Genomic DNA, 21,819 nt, shown 5'->3' with positions numbered 1-21,819 from the left:
CAGGTTTGAATCTTGTTTATTTATTTATTTTTTCAATTGGAGCTTGAGGAAGCTTGTCTACCCAAGATCCATGAGACCTTTAACTTTTTGTTGCTATAACTTATTTGGGAGTAAAGAAAAATACAGGAAGAAGTGTAAAGAAAGCCCAGCGTGGTGGGTACACTTGTAATCCCAGTACTTGGGAGGCTGAGACAGGAGGATTGTGCAGGTTCGAAGCCAGCCTCAGATATTTAGTGAGACTCTCAGGAACTTAGTGAGACCTTGTTTCCAAATAAAATATATTAAATAGGTCTGGGAGTATAGCCTGGAGGAAGAAAGCCCCTGTGTTCTATCCCCAGTATTACAAAAAAAAAAAGGAAATGTAAAAAAAGAGTAGGTGGTAAGAACTGATTTAATCAAAACTAGAGTTTACAAAGATATGGTCATAGGTCTGTACAAGTCCCTGAGTGTTTAATCCACACGCATATACATGCACCTTCATATATACACTTCGTAGGTGGTATCAACCATTATTATCTCCTGGGAAAGCTTTGTAAAGGTTATCATATACATGTCTAAAAAGGTTTGTTTTAATTTCTTAGTTCACTAAAAAATCTTTTTGGAAGTGTCAACACACACACATGCACAAACACACACACGTGCACAATTTTCTAATCAGATAACTCTAAGGGTTACAGGCTTTGAAAAAAAAGTGGCTTCTAGCACATTTAATGTTGGCTGAACATATAGAATTAAAATCTCTTTTGTCTGGGCATGGCTGAAATTAAACCAACGGGAAGAATCTCAAGAGTTAGCAGAAAGAGACAAAACTTGGGACTGGTTTCTGAAGTTAAAAAGATTAGATATAGGACCAGAGTCTGAAAAAAACACTTGGTAGTGAACCACATCAATTAGATTCATCCACCAGAGGTCATTAGATGATTGGGTGACATAATTCCCTCCACCTTTTGAAATGAAAGATTAGCACACCCTCTGGTCGTTTTAAAGAAATTTCAGTTACATCCCTCCAAATGGGTTTAGTGGAGAAGAAAAATTGTGGAGACCATAAAACTTTGCACTATGATAGTATGTCTTAAGATAAATTACTTTAATCCTGATGGGGCACTGGGTCATGATTATCCACATAGTAACATAAAATCAGGAAAACAATTTGATACTAATGTTTCTTTTATAGCCATGTGACCTATTCCTTGCTATGCTATCACATTACCCTGTGTTAGAGCTAAAAAAAGAATCCCCTTTTTTATTTCACATCCCAGCTCTATCACTTACAATGTCATCTTGATTTATTTAATACATAGAGACCTCAGTTTTCCTACAAAACTAGACAGAATGGCACCACATAGGATATTGTAAAGCTTAACCAAGATATTCCATGTGTACTTGTTATCATTGGTGTGTAACAAACTACACCTCTCTAAACTTAGTGCTTAAAACAACTTTATTTGTTTGTTTGTTTACTTATTGCGGTACTAGAGATGGAACCCAGGGACATTCTGCCTCCAAGCTACACCCCCAGCCCTATTATTTAGTCGTTTTAATTTTCTTAACAGGGTCTTACTGAGTTGCGAAGGACCTCCCTGAGGCTGTCAGTGAACCGCGATCCTCTGGTCTCTGCCTCCCAAATGCTGGGATTACAAGCGTGCACTACTACGCCCAGCTGAAACAATATTTATTATATCACAGTTTTTTGTTTTTGGTGTTTTTCTTTTCTTTCTTTTCTTTTTTTTTTTTGGCCACGAATCTGGGTATGGCTTAGCTGTGTTTCCTCATCCAGAATCTCTCCTGATGTTCCATTGAAGTATTGGCAGGGACAGTGACCCTCTTAAAGTTCAACTAGAGAACCGTCTCCTTCGAGGACTGATGGTCTCAGATACTGAAAAGCTATTGGTCAATTCCTTGTCATGTGGGTCTTTTCCAGAGTGCTATTCACAACGGGGCAGCTTATCTCACCCTAGATGGAAAGTAAGAGGAGAGAAAGAGAGGATAGTAGATGCGATGCCATATGCCTACCATCCCAGTACTTGGGAGACTGGGACAAATTAGGTAACTTAGGGAGATCCTATTTCCACATATAAAGGGCTGAAGGTATACCTAAATGGGAGAATACCCCTGGGTTCAATGTTGAGTACAAAATAAGTAAATAAAATAATAAATTTTAGTGTCGGTGAGTTAAGAATGAGTCTATTTGGGGCATGTAATGTTGAAATGTTGAGTATTTACTCTGTATCAACTACTATGATAATGACCTAACATGGATGGATAGCAACATTTAAACAGGCCCCTACAGTGGCCATCTTAACCCAGCTTTTCCTGTATGACAATCAGCATAGTGCCTTGTGTTTGGCAGCCACACAATGAACGATGTTGAAGAGAGGTGGGTTTAATGATTAAGATGCTTGGATGCATTCATTTTATGTGTAGCTGAAGAACAATTCTCTTCTATAGTTTATCGTGCGCCATGCTCCAACCTGAACATTTTAAAAACCCTACTTATTTTGATGTATACTCCTATTTGGTGATTGTTGATCTACATGTGAAGAACATCGTTTGTTTTTTTTAAGGAGTGTAACATGAGAAAATGAGCTTAATATTAAGATATCACTTCTTCTAATGGTCATAATCTTTGATAATTTTAGGATACAAGATCATAAAATATAAGAAGTTTGAAAGTACAGCATCTTGGTCCCTCCAAATGAGAATAAAGTGGTTCTCATTTAAAATTGAGAAATGGCACAAAAGTCTATCTAGAGAAAATGACTAAAAATATTACATTATCTAATATCAAGATAGCATCTCACTTGTAGAAACATAGAAAACGCTCTAGCAAGCAAACTAGATAACACATTTTGATTGCTGAAATTCCTTGCAGCCAGAGTTTTGTTTTTTTTAAAAAAAAAAACTCATATTTGACCATTTTAATTTTCAAATGCTCTGACACCTCTCTGCACCTTTGGAGTCAGCTGTAAACTAATGAATCTGAAAATGATCAATTCATATTTCTCTCCTTAGTAACTTCTTATCAGAGGTTGCCTGAAGCGATGTATTTTCCTCAGTGCATGTCCAAGAAGTCTGAAGCATTTCTCCTGTGTGACCCAGATTCTCTGATCTCTGTGTCTGTATCCAGCTTCTAATTATGTAGAGCATCTCCTTGTATACGCTGTGTAGTCCTTATTAGTAACTTAGAAACACAACCAGCTAAGCTATGATAGGTTGTATTCTCCAAAGGACACTTGAAGGAAACAGCTGATTTAGGAAACTTTTTGACATTTAATACTGCTACGGTCTGAGTGTGTGTGTGTGTGTGTGTGCGTGCACGCACGTGCGCGTGCCCTCAAAATTTGTGTACTAAATTCCTACCTCTCAGGTGATAGCTTTAGGATGTGGTACTTTGCTTATTTTTTTTTTAAAGGGGTTCTTTTTTTTTGTCTTTTTTGGAACCGGGGATCGAATCCAGAGCGCTACACCTGCAAAGCAGGCACTTTGCCACTGAGCTACATCCGGGCCCCATAGGATGTGGTACTTTGGAGAGATGATTTGGCAAGGTGGATAGGGTTTTTGAAAAAAATTTAAAAAATGATAGAAAGAAAGAAAGTAAGAGTGAGAGAGAAAGGGGTGGGGGAAGAGAGAAACCTCTCACCCCATCCACAGAATAAGAAAATGCTGAAAGTATTGTCTAGGACCCAGGAAGTGGTCCCTCACCAGACACTCAATCTCTCAGTCTCTTGAACTGTAAAAAATAAGTTTTTGCTGATTAGAAGCACCCGGTCTCGGGCATTTTGTCATAGTAGTCTAAGCCATCTAAGACAAATACCTTTTTATAAAAGGTAGCCAGTATTTCTCTGGCTGTTCCTGTCATGATTCCATACACAACACCGGACCATCCCGAACTCCCATTCTTAACATGATGAATCTGGGAGTGTTCGGGGTGGGGGTGTTCCTGCTAAGACTTCGGCCTTCAGCCCCCACCACCCACTCTCTGCCAGTCTGCTGTCAGTCCCTTCTGCTAGGCTGTGCTGGTCTTCTAGCCAGTGCTCTTTTTGGCAGAATGCCACAGATCCCGGGAGGCTTTGCTGCTGAAGTGTGGGGTTCTCAGGCTGTTGAAGCCACATGAGGGGAAATTGGAGAAAGGCCTTCTACGCCACCTGCAACATGCCCTGCTGAAGGAGCAAGAGGTGTCCCTGCTCACACAGTCTTAAAGGACCAATTCAACTCACTTTTTTCAGTGGTTCTTACTTTTCTGGCTTCCAACACCACACTGGCTTCATAGGATTGAAACATGACTCAGTTGCTATTTTGGCTAAAAAGCCTATTTTTATTTTTTTTTATTTTTTTTTTTTTAATTTTATTTTATTTTATTTTTTTTTAACAATTTTTTTATTGAACATAAATAGTATACATTTACACTATATTTGGTGCCCTCTCCCCCCGCCCCCGTTTTCTCCCCCCCCCCCACCAATGGTTGGCCAGGTTAACCATGTCTTATTCATAATTTTACACATGTTCAGGTGAAGATGCTCCTTAATCAAGATCGGCCTTTCTCCTCTCCTATCTTTCCATTAAAACTTAGCTAGTATTTCCCCTCTAATATCTGGGGTCCTACTGGTATCCTTTGTGTTTTCTAGTTTGGGCATATTAGAGGAAACATGTGTATCTTCTCCTTCTGTGCTTGGCTGATCTCACTTAACATGATGCTTTCCAGGGCTTTCCATCTTCTTGCAAATGATAAAATTTTGTTCTTCTTTATGGCTGAATAGAATTCCATTGTGTGTATTTCCCACAGTTTTGCTATCCATTCATCTGTTGATGGTGATCTGGGTTGGATCCATATTTTGGCTATTACAAATTGTGCTGCTATGAACATAGGTATGCATATGTTGCTGTATTTCTCTGAATTCAACCCTTTTGGAAAGATACCCAGGAGTGGTATAGCTGGATCATATGGTGGATCTATTCCCACCTTTCTTAGGAGTCTCCACACAGATCTCCATAGTGGCTGAACTAGTTTGCACTCCCACCAACAGTGTAAAAGAGTTCCTCTTTCCCCACATCCTCGCCAGCATTTGTTGTTGTTTGATTTCTTTATGCTTGCTACTCTCACTGGGGTTAGATGGAATCTCAGTGTAGTTTTGATTTGCATCTCCCTGATGGCCAGTGATGAAGAACATCTTTTCATGTATCTATTAGCCCTTTGTATCTCTTCTTTTGTGAAGTGTCTATTTAGTTCATTTGCCCATTTCTTGATTGGGTTGTTTGTTTTGTTGGTGTAGAGCCTTTTGAGCTCTTTGTATACTCTGGATATTAGCCCCCTATCAGAATGGTGGCTGGTAAAGATCCTTTCCCATTCTGTAGGCTTCCTCTTTAGGTTATTGATAGTTTCCTTTGATGAGAAGAAACTTTTTAGTTTAATGTTATCCCACTTGTTTATTCTTGCTTTAATTTCCTGAGCTTTGGAGGTTTTGTTGAGAAAGTTACTGCCTGTGCCAATATGTTGTAGTGTTGAACGTATGTTCTCCTCTACTAACTTCACCGTCTCAGGTCTAATTTCTAAGTCTTTGATCCATCTTGAGTTGATTCCTGTGTTAGGTGAGATATAGGGGTTTAGCTTCATCTTTTTACAAATGGCTAGCCAGTTCTCCCAGCACCACTTGTTGAAAAGGCTGTCTTTTCTCCAGCGTATGTGTTTGGCCCCTTTGTCAAAGATTAATTGACTAAAGATGTGTGGGTTTGTTTCTGTATCTTCTATTCTAATCCACTGGTCAGTATATCTGTTTTTGTGCCAGTACCATGCTGTTTTTACTACTATTGCTCTATAGTATAGTTTGAAGTCTGGGATTGTAATGCCTCCTGCGTGTTTCTTGTTATTGAGAATTGCTTTGGCTATTCTAGGTCTTTTCTTTCTCCATATGAAGTTCATGATTGATTTTTCTAGGTCTCTGAAGAATGTCACTGGTATTTTAATGGGAATTGCATTGAACCTATAGATCAGTTTTGGCAGAATGGCCATTTTGATGATATTTATTCTGCCTATCCATGAGCACGGGAGATCTTTCCATCTTCCAAGGTCTTCTTCTATTTCTTTCTTTAATGTTTTATAGTTTTTGTTGTAGAGGTCTTTTACATCTTGGGTTAGGTTTATTCCTAGGTATTTTATTGGTTTTGAGGTTATAGTGAATGGAATTGTTGTTTTTGTTTCCTTCATTGTGGATTCGTTGTTGGCATAAAGAAAGGCCACTGATTTCTTTAGGTTGATTTTGTAACCTGCGACTTTGCCGAATTTGTCGATCAGCTCCAGAAGTCTTTTGGTTGAGTTCTTTGGGTCTTCCAGGTAAAGGATCATGTCATCTGCGAATAAGGATAATTTCACTTCCTCTCTTCCTATGTGGATTCCTTTGATTTCCTTCTCTTGTCTGATTGCTGCAGCAAGAGTCTCAAGGACTATATTGAAAAGGAGAGGTGAAAGTGGGCATCCTTGTCTTGTTCCTGACTGTAGCGGAAATTCTTGCAGTTTTTCCCCATTCAATATAATGTTGGCTTTGGGTTTGCAGTATATTGCCTTGATGATGTTGAAGTACTTTCCTTCTATCCCAATTTTTTGCAGTGTTTTTAACATAAATGGGTGTTGGATTTTGTCGAATGCTTTTTCAGCATCTATTGCTATGATGATGTGGTTTTTGTTCTTGGTTCTATTTATGTGGTGAATAACATGTATTGATTTGCGTATGTTGAACCAGCCTTGTTTTTCTGGGATGAAACCGACTTGGTCGTGATGAATTATTCTCTTGATATAGTTTTGAATGCGTATAGCTAGTATTTTGTTTAGAATTTTTGCATCTATGTTCATTAAGGATATTGGTCTGTAGTTTTCCTTTCTTGAGGTATCTTTATTTGGTTTGGGGATTAATGTGATACTGGCCTCATAGAAGGAATTTGGAAGAGTTCCATCTCTTTCAATTTCCCGGAACGTGTTATGAAGTATTGGTATTAGTTGTTCACTGAAGGTTTTGTAGAATTCAGCTGGGAACCCATCTGGGCCTGGGCTTTTCTTTGGTGGAAGAATTTTTATTGCCGTTTCTATTTCTTTGGTTGTTATTGGTTGGTTTAGGCTTGCTATGTCCTCTTGGTTGAGTGTAGGAAGGTTAACTGTGTTTAGAAATCTGTCAATTTCATCCAGGTTTTCAAATCTATTGGAGTATAAATTTTTAAAGTAGTTTCTGATAATGTTTTGAATTTCTTCACTATCAGTGGTGATATCTCCTTTTTCATTTCTAATTTTGGTAATTTGAGTTGATTCTCTTTTTCTTTTGGTTAGGTTGGCCAGGGGTTTATCAATTCTATTAATCTTTTCAAAGAACCAACTTTTTGTTTTATTGATTCTTTGAATTGTTTTTTTGTTCTCTATTTCATTTATTTCTGCTCTAATTTTGATGATTTCTCGTCTTCTGCTGGCTTTGGGAATGGATTGTTGCAGAATTTCTAGATCCTTGAGTTGTTTCATTAGGTTCTTTACTTGGTGGTTCTCCATCCTTTTTATGTGGGCACTCAATGCGATAAACTTTCCTCTTAGTACTGCCTTCATGGTGTCCCATAGGTTTTGGTGGGTTGTGTCTCTGTTTTCGTTTGTTTCCATAAATTTCTTTATTTCTTCCCTAATTTCTGCTCTTACCCATTCGTCATTTAGTAGTGTATCATTCATTCTCCATGAATTTGAATACTTTCTTTCGAGTTTCCTGTTGTTGATTTCTACTTTTATTCCATTGTGGTCTGAAAAGATGCATGGGATTATATTACATTTTTTGAATTTGCTGGTATTTTCTTTGTGTCCCAGGATGTGATCTATTTTGGAGAAGGTTCCATGGGCTGCTGAGAAGAAAGTGTATTCTGTAGTTCCTGGTTGAAATACTCTGAAAACGTCTATTAGGTCCATTTGGTTTATGGTTTCCTTTAGTTCTAAAGCATCTTTACTCATCTTTTGCCTCGAAGATCGATCCAGTGGTGTGAGAGGCGTATTAAAGTCTCCCAGAATTATTGTATTTGGGTCTACTTGGGATCTTATGTCCAGAAGGGTTTGTTTTACGAATGTGGTTGCACCCACATTTGGGGCATAAATATTTACTATCATTATATCTTCTTGGTGTATTGTTCCTTTTAATAAAAGGAAGTGCCCTGATTTGTCTCTTTTGATGTGTTTTATTTTAAAGTCTGTTTTGTTGGATATCAGGGTTGCTACCCCTGCTCTTTTTCGGTCACTGGTGGCATGGTATATCTTTTTCCATCCTTTCACCTTCAACCTGTGAATGTCTTTGGCTGTGAGGTGAGTTTCTTGCAGACAGCATATGTTTGGATTATGTTTCCTAATCCACATTGCCAGTCTATGTCTTTTGATTGGTGAGTTAAGTCCTTTGACATTAAGTGATATTATTGAAATATGCTTTTTGTTTTCTGCCATTTTGTGTTCTGTCTACTCTTGGGTGTTGTGATCTTTCTTCTTTACTTAAATGGCCCACTTATTAACTTCCTCGCTTCTCTGATTCTGGAGTCTGCTTCTTTTTTCTTCCTTATGATTTATTTCTTTAAGAATTTTCTCTAGTGTTGGCTTTGAATTCATGAATTTTTTGAGATTCTGTTTATCCTGAAAGACTTTGACTTCCCCATTGATCTTGAATAGTAGTTTTGCTGGGTAGATTAATTTGGGCTGGAAGTTATGTTCTTCCAGGGTCTGAATCACGTCATACCAGTCTCTCCTAGCATTCCTGACCTGGGTTGTATAGTCTGGGGTGATTCTTATTGTTTTGCCTCTATATGTCACCTGTCCTTTTGTTCTCACTGCTTTTAAGATTCCTTCCTTGGCCTCTATGCTGGTCAATTTGGTTATTATGTGGCGTGGAGTGGTTTTTCTTTGGTCCTGTCTCAGTGGAGTTCTGTATGCCTCCTGTACTTGAAGATTCAAGTCTCTTTCCATATTTGGAAAATTCTCTGAGATTATTTCCTTGAAGATATTACATATGCCCTTGGTCTGTACCTCTATCCCTTCCTCAATGCCTATTATCCGTAAATTAGGGCGCTTCATATTATCCCATAATTGCTGGATGTTTAGGTTTTGTTGCTGTAAAGATTTCTGTATATCGCTGACTGTGTTTTCGGTTTGGGATGTACTGTCTTCTAATATTGATATTCTGTTTTCCATTTCATCTAATCTTCCAGAGTTTCTTTCTATTGCTGTCTTCATTTCACTTATTGCCTCTTTCATTTCATTCCAGACCTCTTTCTGATTCTTTTTTAGTGTTTCTATTTCACCTTTAACCTCCTCTATACTTGTTTTAAAACCTTTCATCATATTGAACAATAAGATTCTGAACTCCCCTTCTTGCATTTCTAGTAGGTCAGTATTCGTGATTTCTGCTGTCTCTTCATAACTCCTGGTTCTCATATTTATAGTGTTCTCTGTCCTGTTTTTCTGATTTCTACCCATCGTTCGTGAGTAATGTGTTTAGTCAAATCTTAATATTAGGAGTTTAGGAGTATCGGCCAGTCAGCAGAGCCTTTCCAGTGTTGAAAGTGGGTGATGTGGGAGGAGCTGGGGTGATGGGTAAAGGAGTCAGATTAGGTGGAGGATATGTTAGGTTGAGAAGGACTTTAAGTATGATAAAGTAATAACTTGCTATGAATGAGAGAGAGTTAACTACTAGGACTCTTGTTGTTAGTAGAGTAGTTATGGATATAAAAAATACTTTGAGTTTTAAACCATGAGGTATATTATGGGGAAAAGTTTTGGGGGAGAAATGTATGTAGGTTAGTGTGGGAAGGTTTGTAAATAGGGATGCTGGTAGGAGCAGACAGACATAAAAAAAAAAAAAAAAAAAAAAAAAGAATCCCCTCAAGATACCAAGACTATTATGTAATCCAAGAAAAAGGAAGGTAAACCAATCAAAGGAGGAGAATGAAAGAAAAGGAAGGAAAAGGGAAGAAAGAGGAAAAAGGAAGAGGAATAAAATAAAAGGAACTAGCAGCCGTGTGAAATAAAAAAATAAGGCAAACTATCCAATGTATATATATATAAAACAACAAGTTAAAGTAAGAGAAGTTTGGATTAAAAGAAGAAAAAAAAAGAAAAAAAAAGAAAACAGCAATAACCATACTAAAACAAAAGCACTTTAAAAGCAAAAGAAAACATAACATCCACATTAAAAGTAAAACAAACAGTCCTACTTATTTACGCATATGGGGTCAGGTCCATATAATATGTGTGTATCTGATTGCTTGGTAGCTTTCAGGATACCGTCCAATGTCTCTTAGTTTTCTTTGTACTCTATTTTTATCTTCTTAAGTCACTCTGGGTGTTTGGACACCTTTTTCTCCTTTAGCTGCTTTAGGTTTATGTGTCCGGGTGTCTGGTTTCACTGTTATTTGATTCTGTACAGTTCACAGATTCTGCGAAATTCTAACCTGTGGTCAGCACATCTGCACTCACCACCCTCGCCTCCAGCCTGTGCTTCCCTACAGCAGGGGTGGAGAGTGACTAAAGTGTAATTGGCACTTCCCCCTGAGGTCCTGAGCAGATTTTGTGGCCCGATGGATTTTCTTGTGTCTCTGGAAATTCCAGCTGGGCTAGCCAGGTGTGGTCCCAAGATGTGCCCTGGGCAAATGAATGCTGGTTCCTGGGTGGCCACACTTACTGCCAGAGCTCTGCCTATTCCAAGAGTGCAGGCTGGATGCCCTGTTAATACTGGACCCTAGTGAGAGTGGGTGCAGCTGTCTATTGCTGCTGGTATGTTCTTCCAAGGTGTATTGAGCTGTGTTCTCACTTAGAACTAAGCATCTGGCTACCAGGAGGTTGGGAATACCCCGCGGTGGGCCAGGGGTGCAGGGTAGGTGCTCAAGGGTCCAGTGTGCGGTGTCCAGCAATGGTCTCTGCGTCCCGCGGGACGTAGAGGCTGGGGGTGCCCCAAGGAGATTTCCGGGTCTCCCAGTGCTTTTGCAGCCTGGAGGGTAGGCTCTGGCAAGGTGGCAGGGGTTAGCCACAGAAGCAGGCTCCAATTTAGGAGGGCAGTGTACAGGCACTGATTACTAGTAGGGGACAGGCAGGATGCGCGAGGAGAGTGCTCTGAGGCTTGAGCCCGTGGTGGGGGTTTGAGACTGCGACTCCGCACACGCTAGGACCCCAGTTACTAGGGCGCCCTCAGGTACCTGTCTTGGTGCAGGAATCCGTGTGAGTCTCTGTGCCGATGTGATCCGGTCGCTGGTGGGCAGACAGAGTTCTGGTGGGTGCTGCTCGCTGCTTAGGATGCGGTCCTAAGTCCGTTTTTATTCCCGGATTATCTTGCCGTGGAAATATCGGGCAGGCAGCTCCTTGGACAGCTGCCAAAGCAGCCCGCGGCTCCTAAAAAGCCTATTTTTAAATATTTTATTTGGAAACAGGGTCTCACTAAGTTGCTGAGAGCCTTACTAGTTCCGCCGAGGTACAGGATGTGTTTTGGTTCCTGGTATGTATTTGTTTTGTTGATTTAGACACTGCTTTCTCAGTATTTAAACTTTATTTACTTCAGCTACTGAGAGGTGCTGTGTCCCTCAGTCGCCATTTTGAAAAAAAAAAAAAAAAAAAAAAAAAAAAACTAGAAATTATTTATAAACAAGAAATTATCTAAGAGAACTTATAATGAAAAAACACTCCTAAAATAGTTTGTTTTCTTGCAAATCCTTATCTTAGTCCAAAAGAATAAGAGGAGATATGTTGCTTTAAGTGAAAATTTTAAGATTTTGTTTAATTGTAATTTTTATGTATGTGTGGTACTGGGGATGGAACACAGGAGCTTTCTACTTCTGGGATACAATCCCAGACCTATTTTTTATATTTTATTTGGAAATAGGATCCCACTAAGTTGCTGAGAACCTCATAAGTAGCTGAAGTTGGCTTTGAACCTGAACAATCCTCCTGATTCAGCCCCCAAAGTACTGAAATTAAAAGCTTGGACCACATACCCGGCAACTGTAAATTTTAAACTAAAATTAATTGCTACCATAAAGAAAAAATAGAATAAAGAACCCAGAAATTAATCCATGTTCACACAGCCAACAAATATTTGACAAAGGCACAAGAATGTACAACATACAAAGCACAGTCTGCAAATGGTGCTGGCAAAATTATATATGTATACACAAAAAAATAAAACTAGATTCTTCTCATGTACTCAAAAATAATCATAACATAGGTGAAGTACTTAAGTGCTAAACCTTAAACTATGAAATTAATAAAATGAAACAGGGAAACATTTCCAGATATTGGTCTAGGCAATGACTTATTTGGATAGGATGCCAAAGGCTCAGACCAAAAAAAAATTTAAAAATGGGATTATATGGAATAAGAAGTTTCTGCATAACAGGAAATAATCAACAAAGTTAACAAGAGATAATACAGAGAATGGGAGAAAACCTTTTCAGACTATTGATTCAACAAAGGGTTAATGTTCATAATATATAAAAAGCTCAAAAAATAAACACTAAAACAAAAAATTCAATGTAAAAATGGGCTAAAAATGAATAGAAATTTCTGAAAAGGAGACATACACATGGCCAAACATTGAGATGCACATCTGCAATCCCAGTATTGGAAGGCTGCAACAGGAGGATCACATGTTCAAGGCAAGCCTCAACAACTTGCCAAGACCCTCAGTAACTTATAGAGACTCTGTTTGAACTTTAGAAAATGTCTGGGCTGTATCTTAAGAGTAGGATGCTGTCCTTGGTTCAATCCCTAGTACTGGAAGAAGAAGAATGCACAAATTGCCAAGCTCATTACAAGATGTTCAGTCTCATTTATCAACAGGGAACTATAAATTAAAACCACAATGAGAAAGCTTTTCACTTTAGTTAGAATAATATCATCAACAAAACATAAAAAATTCTGACAAAGACACAGATAAAAAAAAGAGTCCTTATACTTTATCAGTAAGAATGTAAATTTATACAGACCTTATTAAACACAGTATGGATATTTGTTAATAAAATAAAATAGAACCATGATAAGATCCAGTGATCTCACTATAATTTATATACTTAAAGGAGATAAAATCATCATCCCGAAGAGTTACTTGCATTTCTATTTATTGTGGCACTCTTCATGATAGATAAATAATGGGATCAACTAAAACACTCATCAGCAAATGAATGGAAGGAAATGTGGTCTATATAGATGATAAAATAGTATTTTGTCATCAAGAGCAATTAAATCCTGTCATTTGCAACAACATTGATGAAATTGGAAAACACAGTATTGAGCAAAATAAACCCTACACAGAAATAAAAAAAACACGTATACCTCTTTACTTTACCAAAAGAAGAAAATTTAGACAAAGAAGGGTGATTTTATTTTTTATGTAGACAGCTTTTTGTGCCTGGGCAATGGGGTAGGTTGGCAAAAGACAGAAGGAGCATCTACACTTCCCATGATGCCTTGAGTACTTTGCCAGAAGATAGTGGCTTCAATCCCTCTAGACCTAGAAAAGCATTTTCTTTTCCACTGTACTCTGATCTACACTAGTTAACCCAGAGAGGGGATTACATAGGTTAGGTTACTAGTTTCAGAAGCAGTGACATCACCATATTAGCTTGCTTTGTTTCATCATATGAACAACACCCCAAGTAGCTCAGCATGCATGTAAGAAAGTAGTACTCTAACAATGTCACAAGCTTGCCTTAATCTCTAGCATACATGAAAGGAAGCTAGTATCTTTCATGAATATATATATATATATATATATATATATATATATATATATATATATATGGATTTTCCAGTCCAGACTTGTTCCAATTGTTCCCTTAATTTGGAAAAGTTGTACATCAGGAGTGACATATCAGGGATATGACATTTTATTGCCATTCTTTCTTCCAAGGATGACACATTTGGTGTCTCTAAATTTTAATTAAGTAAAAATAAATGTGAATCTACTTGATTCTTCAATTTAGTTCAAACAAAGTAAACCTAGCATATTAAAAATCATTAATCTCTTGTTTGTTATCACCTACTATTTTTCCTTAGCTTCCAAATTTTGAGATAGTGTCCATTCCTAAGAACTAAGAGTCAATTTCCAAGAATAAAATTAGTCAAATAGTCAGAAAATTTAAAACTACAGGTGTTGAGAGTTATTTAAAAATGAAAATACTGTATCAAAAAAGTATATCCTTAGGCATGTTGATTTATTTTGATGTAGCATGGGAACAGATAGACAGTTTGAGAAAATGGTATTTGAAATAGTACTTCAAAGAGGAAAATGTTTCAGCAAAGAAAAAAATAGCATCTATACAAAATCTATGTAAATTATGCTGCTAAAATATGGGTATGTACATTTCACTGTAATATTGTAACTTCAATTCCTTTATAAAGAAAACCAGGAGTGGCATAGTTGGGTCACATGGTAGTTTCATTCCCAGTTTTTTTAGGAAGCTCCACATTGATATCCATAATGACTGCATTAATTTGTCAGTGATGAATACACTACAAAATGCTGATATGAACATACAATAAAAATTTATTTATCCATAAAAAAGAACAAAATTATATCATATGTAAGAAAATGATAAAACTAGAGAATATTAAGTAGAATTAGCCAGTCTTGTAAAGTGACATGCTAATATTCTTTTCATAACTGGAAGCTAAAGAGAAAATGGGAAATAAAAGAAGCTCCAGATAAGGGAGGAAAAACAACAGTAGAGTAATGAAGAATGGAGGGGGTCTAGGACAGAGATGTTGGGGGGGTAGACTTGATAAAGGAAAGAGTTGATAATATTATATTTGGACATATGCAAAACTATCAATACCAATTTCAATAACATGTATGGGGAGAAAAAGGTAGTGAAGTGGGATCTGAAGAAAAACATACCAAATGCTTGTAGGTGTATGGGTCTCCCACTCTGATCCTTATTATGATGTATAATTAAAATGCACCAGCCATGCATGGTGGCACATACCTATAATCCCAGCATTTGGGAGGCTGAGACCAAAGGATCACAGTTTGTGGACAGCCTCAGCTACTTAATGAGGCCCTCTGCAACTCAATGCGACCCTGTTTCAAAATAAAGAATAAAAAATTGGGCAGGGGTGTAGCTCGGAGGTCGAATGCCTTGGGTTCCATCCCTAGACCCACAAAAGAAAAAAAAAAAAAAAAGAAAGAAAGAAATGAAAACTGATAGCAGTTTAACTATAGTGTGTATACATTTATCTAAAAACATTGAACTTACACTTAAGATTTGTGCCTGTCACTGTATCTAAGTTTGACCTTTATAAAATTAATCACCACAATACATCACTTCAGTTTATATATTTTGAGGAATCTAAACAACATTTAGATATATAAAGTTGGCACAGATTTGCATGTGTTCATTTAGTTTATATTTTTTAAGATGCTGCACGGAAAGCAGGAAAACATTAAAATTACTCCATCATAAAGGGGCTTAGCATAACATTGAACAGTGCCTTTGATAGTGTGTAAGTTTGACAATGGGCAGAAATTTTTGTAACAGTTTTGTTGTTTGGGGGAAGGGAGAAAATTATATATAGTTTTCCCCCCCAAAAAATTTCTCAAGTCAGTTATACTACATAATTCAATCTGAGAGTGCTTAATGGAGGAAAACTAGTAAGGCATGACAGAACCATTAAAGAAAAATGTGCTCTGAAGTTAAAAAAATTAAATTGCAGTAAATTGTCAATTTGTATTGAAATATTCAATTTAATGATTTAAAGATCAACTTTACATTGCAATCATTGTCTTTATTTTGTGGGCTTTTAAGCTGAGTGTATTTTGTCTTGATACACATCTGACTTTTTTGGGGGAAACAATTTCTAACATTTGGCTACTAAAATACTACCTGTTGAGCTAAGCATGGTAGCACACACTTGTAATCTCAGGATTTGGGAAGCGGAGACAGGACAATCTAGGGTTGAGGCCAGTCTCAGCTACTTAGTGAGACCCTTTGCAGCTCAGTGAGACCCTGTTTCAAAGTAAAGAATAAAAAAATTTGGACCAGGAGTATAGTTCAAAGGTACAATGGCCTACCTATTGTACCAGTAAAACAGCACAATGCACCAACATGCCATAGTCTGAGGAGCAGGTTCCTGAGAATCCTGGAGCCTTAATGTCTGTCTTTCCCTGAATGCCTATTGGTCCTGGGCCTGGAACAGCTGATGGTGGCTCTGGCAATTGTGTTCATTGTTTATGACTGCTCCAACCTGGTGCTTTTCTCTTTGAGAATAACCATGATAGGAGGAGGCCTTCTTTTCATAGCCCTTACCATCGTGCTGATGTTGTGTAGAGACAACCTGGCCTTGGGGAGGATCTGGAGGCAATGTATGGAAGCAAAAAGAGAATCCTGGAACTCCTCAGACGATCCAGAGACTTCACAGTACCTTTCCATGATTCTATCCTGAACATAGACATCACAGGCTGCTGAAATTCCTGTGTTGTCTCTCAAGCATTGTTTTTAGATACAAATAAAATGTGCCTTTAAAAAATCTTTTTTGCCATTTATTAAGTATAGAATAAGAGCTGAGTTCATACTACTTATTAATAAAGCCATGCAAATTATGTAATTTTAAATATCAATAACTATAAAATTTTCAAATCGTTAATAACTTTAACCCAATAAACTCAAAGAATTTATGTTATAAATCATTTTTGCTTGTCTACTATCAGAAGAAAATCACTATTATACTTACAAATATCCAACCTACAATAAAATATGGTAGGAGACAATGAACAGAAATAAACATTCAACTCTGTTAATTTTATCCACATGTCCTTCTTTCTAAGCAGTGCTAAATTTCTAATTCTAGTGACTTTATAAATAAAGGAAATCAATAGTAATTCCCTTTGAAAAAAGGAAATTTAAATTTATTGACCTTATACTTATTCTTAAATAATAATTTTTCACTGTTTATATCTATAAATAAAACTACAGTGATAATGACTGAATCAAACATGAACAAACATTATATAAAATTTTTGAAGTTAGATTTATAGATAAAATTATCTTATAAATTAAAATTTAGTGTCTAAGACAGAGCCTGAAAATGTGTGAACAAAACATAAACAATTTCATATAGATATAATAGCAATATATTTTAATTGATGAGCATACATGAAATCTGTGGCAAAAGAGAAAAATATGAGATAATGAAATGGAACACAAATAAAACAGAATGTCTATAGTAAAACATGTTGACAGGGAAATTATAAAAATAAATTGGTTAATGGGAAAATTTTACAAACATTAAATTTAACTAACATATGTTCCAGAAAACCCACATCTGGTTATATATCCAAAGGAGATTAAAACAGTATGTCAAAGACACATCTGCACTTCCATGTTTATTGAAGCACTATTCACAATAGCCCAAAAATGGGAAAAAAATTGAGTCTACCAGCTTATGAATGAGTAAGAAATATATAGAATATAGAATACTACTCAGCTGTTAAAAAGAATAAAATATTATCACTGACAACATTGTAGGTGGAACTGGAGATCATTATGGCAGATCAAGTAAGATAGGTACAAAAAGACTGATATATCATGATCTCATTTATAAGTACAATCTAAAAAAGTTGATCCCCTATAGTTTGTGAGTAGAATCTTTAATGTCAAAGGAGAAGCCTGTAATAGTAGAAGGAATAAAAGAATGGAGAAAGATTAAATAAAAGATACTAATTCAAATTTATATTGAAGTATAGTGTTTGATATTCTATTTCACAATACGGTGACTACATATAGTAATAATATATCTAAAAAAGTTTTATTTTATCACAGAGACTTGGGAAATGAGGAAATAAATATTATAATCCTGATTTTTTTTTTCTTTTTGGTGGTACTGGAGTTCCTGGAAACCTTTCTACCTCCGGGCTATACTCCCAGACACATTTTTATATATTTACTTGGAAAGAGGGTCTCCTAAGCCAGCAAGGCTGGCTTTGCACGTGCATGATCCTCCTGTCTCCACCTCCCAAGCAGGGGGATTGCAAGCATGCGCCACGATGCCCAGCTATAATCCTGATTTTAACATCATAATATATATATATTTATCTCAAAGCATCCCATGGAAGCTCATAATCAAATTTTTAGTGTCAATTTAAAAGTAATAAAGTAAAAATACAATTAAAATTGTTGAAGTAGGAGATTCAAAATGGTGACTGTGGATGCAGCACATTTTAATAGCTAAAACAAATAAAGTTCAACTACTGAGAAGGCAGCACCTTGACATACAAAATAAACAAAGCTCATGAACCAAAACAGAAACAGAAACCATGCCAGAAAGAATTCAGTACTCTGAACTGTGAGATTGACTGCAAAAAGCCAGAGCATGGACTAACCTGGTGGGGCTACAGCCCCGGGTGCCAATGCCATCTCAGGCCTCTGGCCCAAAAAACAAGTGCTAGCTCTGGACAACACCAGTGCTGCAGCCCCAAGAAATCCAGAAAAATAATCCAAGAAATTGAAGTGCAGAAAGTAGCCACAGAGTGCCAACATTTTAAGCAATCAGCACCATGCTTCAGGGATGCAGAAAAAGATGCAAAAGCCCATGTGGTTACAAGAAGCTGCATCAACAGTGTGCAGCATGCCCTCAAGAGACCCAGCCACAGGACAGCCAGGTAACCACTTGCCTTACTCAGTACTCAGAGGATGACCTTTCAGAGTAGCAGCTGTATTTGGTGAGCTAAGGCCAGGTAGTCCAGTTAGAACCTCCAGAGGCACAGAAAAGGTGCTCAAGGCACATTACCTACACAGGGTAACAGGGGATTGCTCCAATACTACATTGGATGCCCTATGCTGGTGTGACACCCTGACACCTAAACATAAATCTGTCAGAGGGGAGAGAGGAGCACAAACACTCATAGAGTGTGTTCAAAATCTGATAATAGGTTATAGAACAAATGGGAGACATTGGAATATGCTCTAGAATCTACCACAGTGAACAGACATACGGATATTATAAAAGCCCGGCCCTATATACATAAATTAGTAGGACTACTGTTTTGAGTTTTTTTGTTTTTTTTTTTCTGTTTGTTTGTTTTGTTGTATTTTTTCACACACTGTTGCTAGTTCTTTTTATTTTGTCCTTTATTATTCCTTTTTATTATTTTGGTTTTTTTATTTGTCTTTGATTTATAATTGTTAGTTTTTGTAACTTGTTTTGTTACTTTAGTCATATTTGTTTGCTCCTTCCCCATATTCCTTTTACAAAATTTCTCACTGTAGCTTATCTACTCCCTTCTCTTAAAATAATTATTTCTCCCTTACTGTATCTCTATATTTTATATTCAAGGTATTTTATATCTCCATAATTAAATACTCTACCAACTAAAAGAGTCCTACTATCAAACCTTCTCTCATTCTCAATCAGATACTACATTATTATACTTAAATACTTACTCAAACTAATCATATCCTCTACTTTACCCAACATCTGTACCCATCATCACAGTTCCTCATTCACTGCCTAACCCTCACTATTGAAAATGCACTGCTTACTTGCTGACACCTCTAAATTCCTATTACTAAGATTGGATCAGACAGAATACCCACAAAAGATAAGATGTCAAGACTTAAAATAAAGCCTGAGAACCCTGAAAATATGAGAACTAGGAACAGTGAAGAAATAGGGGAAATCGCAACACTGACGTACAAGAAATAAAATAAGAGAATTCTGTATCCTGATCTTCAGTATGACAAAAGGACTCAGAGCAAGTGTACAGAAAATTAAAAAGGAAATGGAGAAAGTAAGAATTAGAAAGAGGTATGGAATGAAATGAAGGCAGCAATAGAAAGTAATTATGGAAAATTAGATGAAATGGAAAATAGAATATCACTATTAGAAAATAGTTTATTCAAAATTGAAAGCACAGTTAACAGCATACGTAAGTCATTATAGCAACAAAATGTAAACATCCAAAAACTATATGACAACATACATGTCCTAATTTACAGATGAAAGGCACTGAAGAAGGGATAGAAATACAAACCAAGGTTATTCATAATATCTTCAGAGAAATAAATTTAGAAAATTTTCCAAATATGGAAAGAGTCTTGGACATACACATTCAGGAGACATACAGAACACCATTAAGATAAGATCAAAGAAGGGTCTCCTGAAGTCATTTATTAATCAAAATGACCAACATAGAGGCCAAGGAAAGATTTTTGTTTGTTTGTTTTTTGCAGGGGGGTGAGTAAGGCTTGTTTATTTTGCTTATCTGAAGTGAGATAAAGAATATCTCCCAGTGGGCCAGTTTCCAATTTGGACCATGTACACAAAACACCTCACTCCAGGTCAGAGTAAATTAAATAGGGAAGTGTTGGACTTGTGTTTATTTTCTTCTACAAGCGTGATGTAAAATGTTTCACATGTGCAGAAGCAAGAGACCATAGCCATTACTGAAGGTGGTCTGGCACATAAAAGTGTTTCCCATAAGTATGATAAATACAAGACTTAACAAGTATTGCTCAGATTCTGGGAGCACTCGTGGTTCTCATTGTCACTTTCCTGTGTTCAGTCTAGGTCTTCTGGGAAAAACCACAAAAAAAAAGTGATTTCCCCAAGGCTGTGAATAAACCAGCTGGAGCCTGCCTTTGCAGCCCATAGCGCAGTGCAATTCTAACTGGGCTCTCTGAGGGAGGAAGCCATATGTGGGGCAGCTGGGGTCCTGCTCAGGCAGAGTGGCGGGGGGGAGGGAGGGCTGGGTGTCTCTTTGTGTGCATGCAGAGCAGGCTGCTGGTTTCCTACACTGGGGCTCCCCCAGGGCCCTCCGCAGTGATGCCTGGAGCAGAGCCTGTGGAGAAGGTGTAGGAGAGGTGCCAGGGTATGCTGCTTCCTGCTGCTCAGGGCCTCAGATGCCCTGCCACACAGAGCCTCGCCCCAGGAAGCTCTGCCAAGAATGCCCAGAGTCTTCATGTGTACCCTAGAGAGGCCCAAGGAAAGAATCTTAAAAGCAGTAAGAACAAAAGAACAGGTGATATATATGAACAAAATAAAAATCACCCTGAACTTTACAACCCAAGTCATGAATGACAGGAGAGACAGGTATCATGTAATCTAGAACCTGGAAAAAAACAAAACAAACAAACAAACAAAACTTTCAACCAAAACTTCTATATCCAGTGAGGTTGTTATTCAAAATTGATGGAGAAAGAAAAGTGTTTTAAGATAAGCAATATCTCAAAAAATTCATGAATACAAAAACAAAACTAGAGAAAGTACTTAAAGAAATGAAACATAAAGAAGAAAAAAAGAAGCAAATTTCAGAACCAGAGAAGAGATGAAGTTGATCAGTGGGGCATCTAAGTAAAAAAGAAATAACATTATACCAAAAAGAAGATAAAACACAAAATGACAGGAAACAAAAATCATATTCCAATAATAAACCTCTATGTCAAAGGAATTAAGTCACCAATTAAAAGATAGAGACTGGTAATATGGATTAAGAAAACAATCTAAATATAAGCTGCTTGCAAGAAACACATCTTACAGCCAAAGACATTTATAAACTGAAAGTGAAAGGATGAAAAAAAGATATATCATGCTAATAGAGACCAAAACCAGGCAGGAGTAGCAACACTGATATCAAACAAAACAGATTTTAAGCTAAAACACAGCAGAAGAGCCAAAGCAGGGAATTCCCTTTTATTAAAAGGAACAATCTACCAAGAAGATATAATGATAGTAAATGTTTATGCCCTAAACATGGGTTGAGCCACATTTGTAAAACAAACCCTCCTGGACATCAGATCTCAAATAGACCCAAATATGATAATGTTGGGAGACATCACATCAAC

This window comes from Muscardinus avellanarius (genome assembly GCF_963383645.1).
Source record: "Muscardinus avellanarius genome assembly, chromosome: 8".
Taxonomy (NCBI): domain Eukaryota; kingdom Metazoa; phylum Chordata; class Mammalia; order Rodentia; family Gliridae; genus Muscardinus; species Muscardinus avellanarius.
This window is presented reverse-complemented; position numbering follows the sequence as displayed.